This window comes from Marmota flaviventris, chromosome 1 (genome assembly GCF_047511675.1).
Source record: "Marmota flaviventris isolate mMarFla1 chromosome 1, mMarFla1.hap1, whole genome shotgun sequence".
Lineage (NCBI taxonomy): Eukaryota > Metazoa > Chordata > Mammalia > Rodentia > Sciuridae > Marmota > Marmota flaviventris.
The window spans coordinates 175,401,654-175,412,354 of NC_092498.1; the positions used below are offsets into that span (position 1 = coordinate 175,401,654).

Consider the following 10,701-nt stretch of genomic DNA (forward strand, 5'->3'; position numbering starts at 1 on the left):
AAACCCCCCCAAAAAACAAAAGCCAAATGTTTTCTCTGATAAGCCAATGATGATCCAACAAGGGACGGGGGGGATGATGAATAAATTTTGGATTGTGCAGAGGGGAGTTAGGGGAGGAAAAATGGTGTGGGTATGGGAAGGATGATGGAATTAGACAAACATTATTACCCTATACACATGTATGATTACCCTACTTTTGTGACTCTGCACCATGTATAGCCAGAGGAATGAAAACTTGTGCTCCATTTTTGTACAATGTGTCAATTCTAAAATGAATTCTACAGTCATGTATAATTAATAAGAAATTGTGAAGAGACACACAAAAATGCAAGTGATAGTTTCTGAATAAAAATTATTTTTCATAATAAAAAAACATTTACATTACTATGCCATGGCTATATATATATATATATATATATATATATATATATATATATATATATATATATAATCATTAGTGAAGTGTTGTTATTTTCTTCTTATGACTCATTTATATTTGTATGAGAAAAACATGTCTGAATAGTCATGAATATTGGATATCTGTCAATTTTCCCTATATACATAACTAAAAGTAACTTAAACTATATTTTCATATATTCACATTTATATACATAGTAGCACAATTCACAATGGCCAAATTGTTGAAGCAGTTTAGATGCCCATTAACAGATGAATGCATCAAGAAATCTCTCTCTCTCTCTCTCTTCATCCATCTCTCTCTCTCTCACTCACTCACACACACACACAGTTTTACACAATCATAAAGAAATTTTAAATATTGGCATCTGCCAGTAAATGGATGGAAATGGAGAATATTATGCTAAGTAAAACAGATTTAAAAAATCAAGGGTAAAATGGTTTATCTCATATGTGTCAGCTAGAGCAAAACTAGGAAAATGTGATTGGATATCATAAATATACAGGGGAGATTAGAGATTGAGAAAAGAAGGGACAGGAATGGAGAAAAATGTGGACAGAATTGAACAAAATGTTATTTGCATATATGAATATAACACTGTCAATTACATATTTTTGTATATATAAAGTACCAATGAAAAAGAAATAAATGAGAGAAAGAAAGATTAGTAGATTAGACTAAGGAGAATATTAGGAGGAAAGATGGAAGAGAAAAGAAGGTAATGAGAATTAAAAGGGAAAAATCAAATTGAACCATGTATAATTTTGGCAAAATAAACACAATTAATATGGTATAACTAAATGTTGTAATTTAAAAAAAATTCTTTTTTTAATTTGTTGTTGTTATTTTGGAAGTGGTAGGAATTACACTAAGGTTACCTCACAAGCAAGGAAATTTCTATACCACAGAGTCATAAACCCGACACAAATGTATGTTTCTAATCTTTATTTTTGGAAGAACATCGTCACTCTTTCTCGTATTTATTGTTTTAAGCCATTTATTATTATTTAAATAATCTTCTCATATCTTAAGGAATACTCTTAACACATGTTAAGAATTCCATTGTTCAGCCAAAACTTTGTACTATTTTGCATTTGTCTTGTATAATCGCTTGCATATCTAATCCAAAATCAAACCTTGTTTCTCTAATGATCAATGTCATCAATCTCACCAAATATTCAGTCCTCTGGACTTTACAGTCTCCTCATTCTTGCATTGGCTCCACCTTAGGGTTGATAATACTCTAATCTACACTAGAACATAGGCCTTCATTTGTATCAACCACACACCTACACAAAACCTTGTGCTGGGATAAACAAACAAAAAATGCTGTCATCTGACATTTCCATATTCATACAGAAGCAATTGTACAAGTCACCTCTATGAGAAATAAGCCACACTGACAAACAATAATAGGAAAACACAACCCTGACAAATAAGTAGAGAACAAAGAAAATATTTGACAACTTATTTTTAGATTGTCCTTACAAATATGCAGATATGTTCATGACAAAATCCAATTTAGATAGCCATCTTTCTGTCTATAATTTTATTACCAACTCCACTTTTTCAAAGTCCAACTCTCATAGGTTTGCCACAGCTTTTATTCCAAGTTCACTACGATCATATGAAACTGATTAAACATGACCAAATTTACCTTTCAATTACAAAATCAGACCTAATTTTTGAGGAAAAAAATATGGCCTGCAGCTAAAGCATACTATATACAAAATTGACTTAACAAGTACTTATAAAATATTTCAATTTACAGTAGGTGACCACACTTTATTTTAACATGCTCATGGAACTCTCTCCAAAATAGGTCATATTGAAGGTCACAAAGGAAGTCCTAACAGAGAAAAATGTGCAACCAATGCTTTGTATCTTGTCAGGTCATTATTGCCTGAAATCAGTAGCAAGAAAAATTAAAGATACTATACAATCACATGGCGATTGAATACTTTTGAGTGTATGTCATAAAATAAATAAGGAGAAAAATTTTTAAAATCTTAGATTCAAACAATAGAAATACTATATACAGAATTTCTGGGATACCATGAAGGAAGTTCTAAAAAAAGAAAATGCAGTTATGAGTTCCTACATAAAATACCAGAAAGACACAAACAAAATAACCTAGTAATACATCTGTTAGTCTTATAAAGACAAAAATCAAATTATTCTCCAACTGAGTATAAGGAAAGAATAAAGATAAGAGATGAAATAGAGAATAAAAAGAGTACAAAGGATTGATGAAGAAACTAGTTGGTTCTTTGAAAAACATTAATGAAATGAATAAACCCTTAGACAAACAAATCATAGGAAAGAGAAATTCATAAAATTAGAGATGAAAGAAGCAATATCACTACAGAGGCCAATGCAATTGAAAGGATTATCAAGGACTATTTAGAAAACTCATATTCTAATACATTGGAAAATCTGGAAGAAATGGTTAAATTTCAAGGCATGCATGACCTACCAAAAGTTAACAAACTGCATATTGATAACATAAAATAACAATAAAATTCAATGCAGCTGGGCACAGTGGCACATGCCTGTAATCCCAGCAGCTAGGGGGGCAGAGGCAGAAGGATCATGAATCCAAAGGCAGCTTCAGCAATTTAGCAAGGCGCTAAGAAACTCAGTGAGACTCTGTCTCTAATAAAATACAAAATAGGGCTAGGGATATGGCTCAGTGGTCGAGTGCCCCTGAGTTCAATCCCCAGTACATCCCCACCCCGCAAAAAAAAAAAAAAGTAATGCAAATAAAGCAATAATACCAAGCTTTTCAACACAGAATCTCCTGGACAAGATGACTTCAATACTAACTTTTACCAGAACATTAGGAGGAATCAACACAATGCTCCTCAAGTTACTCCTCAAACTAGAAAAATAAGAAACACTCCCCAATTCATTCTATGAAGCCAGTATCATCATGATTTTAAAAACCAGGCAGGAGAGCAGCTGTGTTGCATACCTATAATCCCAAACTGTGTTGCATACCTATAATCCCAAAAATTTGGGAGGCTGAGCCAGGAAGATCACAAGTTCAAAGCCAGCCTCAGTAACTTAGCAAGACCTTGCATTTTAGTTAGCTATTTCACCACTGTGACTAAAAGAACGAGCACATTTATAGAGGATTAAGAGTTTATTTGAGGGCTCACAGTCTTAGAGGTTTTAGTCCATAGAAAGCCAGTTTCATTCCTCAGGGCTCAAAGTGAAGCAGAACATCTTGGTGGAAAGAAAGAGTGTGACAGAGGAAAACAGCTCACATGGTGATGAGAAAACAAAGAGAAAAACTCCACTTACCAGACATAAATATATACCCCAAAGCCCTGACCCCAATGCACTATTACCTCCAGTGACAACTCAGTTAATCCCATGCAAGAATTAATTCACTGATAGGGTTAAGGCTTTCACAATCCAATCAATTCCTCTCTGAACCTTCTTGCATTGTCTCGCATGTGAGCATTTGGGGGACACCTCACATCCAAAACTTAACACTTAATCTCAAAATAAAATTAAAAGAACTGGGATTGTATGAGTTGAATGGTACTGGGTTTAATCCCCAGTACTACCAAACAAAAACCAAAGCAAGATAAGAACACTTCTTGAGGGAAGAAAATGACAAACCAATATAACTAATGAACTTGGATGAATACCCCCTCAATGTGATAGCAAACCAAATCATATTTAATAGCACATTACAAAGATCATAGAGCATGATAAACTTGTTTTTATTGCAGGACTGCAACAAGCACAAATCAATATACATATAATACACCACATAAATACAAATATAAAATTCACATGATCATCTCAATAGATGCCAAAAAAAAAAAAAAAAGCCTTTGACAAAATTCAATATCACATCCAGATATATAATCTGAAGAAACTGTGAATAGAAGGAAATTGCTTCAACATCAAAGGCTACATAACAAATCTAATGCCAGCTTTCTACTGAATAGGGAAGAGCTGAATGCAGTGCCTTTAAATGATGAAAAATAGAAAGGACACCCACCCCCACCACTCCTGTACAATAAATACATAAATTCAGCTGAAGCTTTAGGCAAGACACAAAAATTAAAGGGATACAAATAGGAAAGGAAGAAGTCAAATTATATGTCTACAGATGACATAAGGTTAAACTTAGAAAATCCTAATGTTTCCACCAGAAGATTCCTACTGGTGATAAACAAATGCATCAAAGTTACAGAATAAATAAATCAGTATGAAAATCAATAACTTTTGCCCACAATAATGAATCTGTTGAGAAATAAATCAAAAAAGTTGTTTTATTGCAAATAACTTAAAAATGCTTAGCAATAAGTCTAACAAAAGAAAGTAAAAATTTCCATGAGAAAAATTACAAAACACTGAAAACATTAAAATCATCTACAGATAAACTAAAGCCATCTACATTAAATAAACTAAATAAACTAAAGCCATCTATAGACTGAAAAAAAGCCATCAGATTACTTAAAGCCACCTACAGATGGGATATAATCTTGATCAAAATAACAATATTATTATTCTCATAACTAGAAGAAAAAAAAACCCTCAGAGTCTTATGGAATAGCAAGCAATTCTGTAAACTGTAAACCCGAAAACCTCAAAACATCTGACTTCAATTTATGCCACAGAGCCATAATAGCAAAAACAGTGTGTTTCTGGATCATAAACAGAGACCATTAAACAAAACAGGAGCTACAGAGACCTAGAAATGTTTCACCATCTAATTAATGATAAAGATCTCCAAATATGCTTTGGAGAGAAGTCCTTACTTGACATCCATGCATATTATGAAACTATACCATTATGTTAATCATCAAGGAATAACAATATAAACAAAATCCACACACGAATCCATTTGCAGGTATGTTAGAATTATATATTTAATAGCGATAGAGAAGTCTAGAGAAATCAAACCATAACAAGGCCAGTCTCAGAAACTTAGCTAGACTCTGTCTCAAATAATTAAAAAAAAAAAGGCGGGTGGTGGGATTGTGGCTCAGCGGTAGAGTGCTCCTCCAGCAAGTGCAAGGCCCTGGGTTCGACCCTCAGCACCACATAAAAATAAACAAACAAAATAAGGGTATTGTTTCCGACTACTTCTAAAAAAATAAATAAATAAATAAAAGTACCAGAAACGTAGCTCAGTGGTTAAAGTATCCCTCCGGTCAATGGTCCAGTAACAAACAAAAGGAAAGTAAAAAAAAAAAAAAAAAATGAAGTAAAAATGCAAACGAGCTAGCTCAGGAAGAAGCGAGTTCCCTATATCCTACACCTCCTCTCCCGCGGGAAACCCGCAGGTGGAGACTGGATGAAGATAATCGTGCCCCCAGTCAGCCACCACCATCTGGGAAGACACTGGCTGCAGGCACAAGGCGGCCAGATAGGGTTAGAACCGGGAGCTGAGGGTGCCCTTGGGGGGGAAAGGCTGTTCGCGGTTCTGCCACGGGCACACTCGCCATCTGGAGGGCCAGTGGGACTGAGGGGGGGTACTGGGAAGGCTCAAGCCTGCAGAGCAGAGCGAGATTGCCTGCAGTCGCGTCGGCCGGCTCCCGTTCCCGCCACAGCCACGGTTCCAACAGTCTCTGCTTCCCCTCCCCGTGCCGCCCGCCGCCCGCCTCCCTCTCAGGCTCCGGATGCCACGCCACACTCACCATTTCCTCGTGCTCAGAAGCCAAGCCTACGACCCAGGGATCTTCAGCACCCGCACAGCACCCGCAACCGGGGACTCCAAACGTAACAGACGATCCTGCAGCTGAACAGTAGGAATGGCGGACCAGAAGAAAAGGACCCTGAGAGATCGAGGAAGCCCGCCCTCTTCTCGCTGGCTGCACACAGGATTGGACAGTTGTCAGGAAGTGATTGACAGGGCATCGGAGGGTGCCCCCCCCCCCAGTATGAGCCCAATAAGCCTTCTTTTTGATTGATATGGAATTATGTCCAATCCAGGCATGAATAAGGCCAGAATGGCAGGTTCTTGGTTGCATCGTGGTTTGTTGTTGGGTTTTTTTTTGTGTTTTTTTTTTCTTTTCCGAGGTCTGGGAATTGCACCCCAGAGCCTCCAACCAGCATAACATTTTCATTTAACCTTGCATATAATGTAATTTCCGTTTATGGATTACATATGCCTGTATATTATTCATGGTTGAAAGTGATATAGTGACAATTACTATGAAATTTCATTTAACTTTTCTGCTCTTGTTAGGAGGCAGATTGAACTGGGAAGCAACCTCCTAAAGCGACAACATTCAATGAAAACAGCATGTAAGGCACAAGGGAAATTTAAATATTTCTATTATTCACATTAACAATGTGTTAGACCAGGATGCAAGAAGAGACCACTGACTCCAATTAAAATCAAAGTAAAGCAAGCTTATTATTTTGACCGGCCAGCCTGCTTCTCCCACCCAAAACCGCGGGAAACAAGACAATAGCAGCAGCTTTCCTGCAGCCCAGCTTTATAGCCCAGAAAGTTACACAAAGGGAGGTTACAGATAACAGAACTCTGACAAACATCACACTAATGGTAGTTTACATTTTTTGCTGGCCCCAACATCAGAATTTATGAGGATCATTAGAGCCTCAGAGAGGGTCGTTATCTGGCCAGGGAAGGCCAATATTTATGAGGTGTCACTAAAGTTTCAGAGAGGGCTGCTATCTGGTCAGAGAGCCAGGCAGGGGTGAGTTCAAGGCACAGGCAGGCATTCCAAGCAGGTTCAGAATTTGCAGTAATTTATAGTAAAGGTAAAATTATCTTTTCATGGCTTTGTGGCGAGATGGCTCCCAATTTTAAGAAAAGATCAGGTTGGGTCTATCAAATGGAAAAAGAAACAGCTGAAATTGATTTGAATAACATAACCCAGCATAGTACATTTAGGTGACTAATAAAATACTACTAATAAAGTATGTGTTTTTGAAGCCAGATTTAAAGATCGGTAGTTAGTGTAGTTAGGTAAATCAGGTCTAATATTGAGTAAAATTGAAAATGAAGGCCATGTTGAGAATGGAGCCCAGGAAAGCAGAGCAGCACTTGGGGAAATTGAAATGTTAATGTTCCCAAGGCCCAGAGCCCATTCTAAAAAAAATGTTAATGAAGCAGGTCCCAGCATACTGGGAGGTGCTAATCAAAAGCTGCCCCAGGCCCTTCCTGCCCAGATTACTTCTCTGGCCCATCTGCCCCTCACCTTTTGGGTCTTCCCACCTACATTATATCACTGCAAGATAACAGAACAAAGCCCAGGAACAACACAGGAAAGAAGAAGACCTTATCTATAAAAGAGGGAAGGTCTCCCCCTAACTTGGATTCCACCTCTTGAATCCCCTTCTTCCTCCGCGGAGAAGTCTTTTCTGCTGTCCTTTAATAAATAAAGCTTCTACTTTCCACTCTAAACTTGCCTCCATGTGCTTCTCTGGTGTTATACTTCAGCATTGGGGAAGCAAGAACTCCACACCGGTAAACAGCAGTAACATTTTGAGAACTACACCCTCAAGTGTGAATCTCTCTGTCATATCTCAGTTCACAGTAGGCAAGTTTTCAGAGCTATGGGTCCCCTGATATCAGTGAGTCAAGGGCCTGGTCTCCTAATATTTCTCCTCAGGCCCAAAAAGTAGGAGAACAATGCCCTCCATGGGAACAGGAACTTCCAACCAGGAAGTGTCCAAAAGTAGATTATTCTTTCCCACTTGATTCTTATCACAGGTTCTTTCCCATTGCAGATATCAGATAGCAAACACAAGGAGATGGGGTCTGAAGACCTTGGGGTCACATACACCATGATCTTCCATGGCCTTGACTCTATTGTTTAAATACATTAAATTCAAACTTATCTCACAATTGGGGCTTAGAACTAATGACCAGTGCTGGGAGCCATTAGCCAAGTAGGTATGACAATTTCCTTGCCAGCGTACCCCATGTTGCTGACATGTTGCAGCGACATTGAATGTAGGTGACCTTGCTCAAGGACCAAGGCAGATTAGGGTGTTCCCGGTTTTAAGATAATCGTGTTTAGGGTGTTCCCAGTTTAGGTTCCAGGTTTAAGGTTTAAGATTATTCCTCCTGGGAATAGGGCGTATCCTGCTGCCTGAGTTCCCCTTGAGTTCTCACGGGATTCAGACAGTATATTTGGGAGACAGAAGCCCAGTGGATTTGGATTTGGGCAGAGAACGTGGATTTCCCCAGAACGTGATTGTAGACGGCTGGTGTGAGTTCGGGAATAAAGAGTTGCTGTTTGAATCTACAAGCTGTGTGGCGGCTCGTGATTTTGTGCCCAGCCAGACTGTGGCAGACCAGGATGTAATATCTGTTTCCTCCTATGGACAAACTCCCAAAACTAATAAAGAGCTGGGCTGGGACTCAAGATGAACTGTGTCTGATTCTAAAGCCAAAATCCCTCCACCAGATCACAAAATTCTTGCAACATCCCTTATTTTCATCAGACTTGGAAAGTGACAATTATTCAGAAAAGCAGGATTTGTGATATATGTATGTAAAATCCAGTCCTATGTATTATATAACATAACACAAACAGGACATTCTCATGTATCTGTGTCACCTTGAGGTTCCCATTCCAGGATCCAGGGTTACATCAAGGGCAAACACCATCTAGAATTCACCTCAGCACCTCTTTAAATATCAAAATATAGGTTGATATTGAGTACATGGTAAGCAATTCAGGGTTTATCAATTATAGGACAAGCTAATCTGGAAGGATGCAAAGACCACTAAATCCTATTGAAGTGGCACCCCCTTTCTCCACAGAAAAGCCCTCTTCACCATGGCTGATTTTAGGACTGTCAGCAAAAGAGTCCAATGTAGATAAACTTCCTATTTTCATGTCACCTGTTTACTTGGCCACTGGCCGAGAAGATACCAGCACTCCAGGTGCTGGACACCCCCTTAGTAGTTTTTCACAAACGTACCCAGTATAGTACTTTGAAGAAATGTGCAAACAAGGCCTCTGGCCTTGAGCTGGGCTTCACAGAGATTTCTACATTTTTAAGATAAGTTACAAATGGGCCCATGGTAACAGCTGGCAGGGGGAAGAAAGAAAGGGGAGATGAAGCTCTCCCTGTCTCAGGTGTTGACCTTGAAGAGTTAACATGCCCAGAACAGTGAAAGAAAAAGCTGCTTTTATGTGAACTTCTGCAGGCTGTGAACTTCTGCGTTCCTCCCCTTACAGGCTGGATATAAAACTATAAACTCCCTGAACTCGGGGTTCAGGGGATTGATTGATTATAGCAAAGGCTATACCCTCTGAACCTGGCTGCAGCCAAATAAAACTGTTTCCTGCTATCTTCCGTGCCTTGCCTCCTTTGTCCCTACAACACTGTGTTTCAAAACAAAGAGGGTCATGGGTTATAGAGGCATGCAGCAGGTTTTTGTTTGTTTGTTTGTTTTTAATGAGGGCACAGAGCAAAAGCAGGCCAAGGAGGGCATATAATTATTGTCACTACCATGAAACCTCAGAGAATTGGACTCTGGATTGCAGACAAGGAAGAGTTGACATATTTTATTTTGGCACATGGATGACATGAGTGCCCATGATAAAAATGTTATAAGTTTCTAAAAGAAAATTGATAAGGTTTCAAATAATGGTTAAGCAGTGTCTACACAGTAACTTCAAGGTGTCTTGTCAGGTGTGGAGAAACAGCACCTACTTATCAATAGTCCCCAAGAATTCGTTAAACCAACTGAGTCCTTTAAAAACATCCAATTGTAGAGATGAGGAAACGCAGGCATCTAGATATCAGATGCTTTATCAGCAGCATGTGTCAGAACTGAGAAGTACCCAGGACAGAACCTATGGAATTTCTTCTAAGCTTCTCAAAGTCTGATTTCCTGGTATAGGGATGTCCATTTAGAGAAATATTGTTTCTTTGCCATTTTAAAGACAGAGCTTAGAGAAGCTATCCCAGGAGGTTCTTTTGACTTGAGAGACTATTTTTTATCCTTTTTGCATGTTAAGGGAAGTCTTCAGTAACAGACCTATGTCAAACCAAGTTGCTTGGAGACTACGGGCTACAGAAAAGCACAGTATAGTTTCCAGAATCTGAGAATGATGTAGGGGAAAAAAAATGAAATAGCTGATAATCAACTGAAAGGTAACTTAAGATTGTCAGTTGAGAAATTAGAAGAAAACTAACAAAAGAAACAGTGTGATTCAATTTGCCAAATAGACAAGAGATTAACCAAAATGCTAACACTCAGAGAATCCTGGGTGCAGAGAAGCAGCTACAAATAGAGATTTCTTGTGGCAATGTAACTTCAGCAGCCC

At 38.4% G+C, this 10,701-nt stretch overlaps 1 long non-coding RNA gene across 2 annotated transcripts in view; it reads right to left on the reverse strand.

Moving 5' to 3' along the window:
* LOC139707663 (uncharacterized) overlaps positions 1–6,498 on the reverse strand; it is a 108,582-nt gene extending 102,084 nt beyond the window's left edge. The window contains exon 1 of one of the 2 annotated variants that reach the window (XR_011709136.1): positions 6,082–6,420. This is a non-coding gene — a long non-coding RNA (uncharacterized lncRNA). Of the gene's footprint in view, positions 1–6,081 lie in introns of both variants that reach the window. The other variant, XR_011709135.1, reaches the window with a different exon arrangement.
* Positions 6,499–10,701: the final 4,203 nt, after the last annotated feature.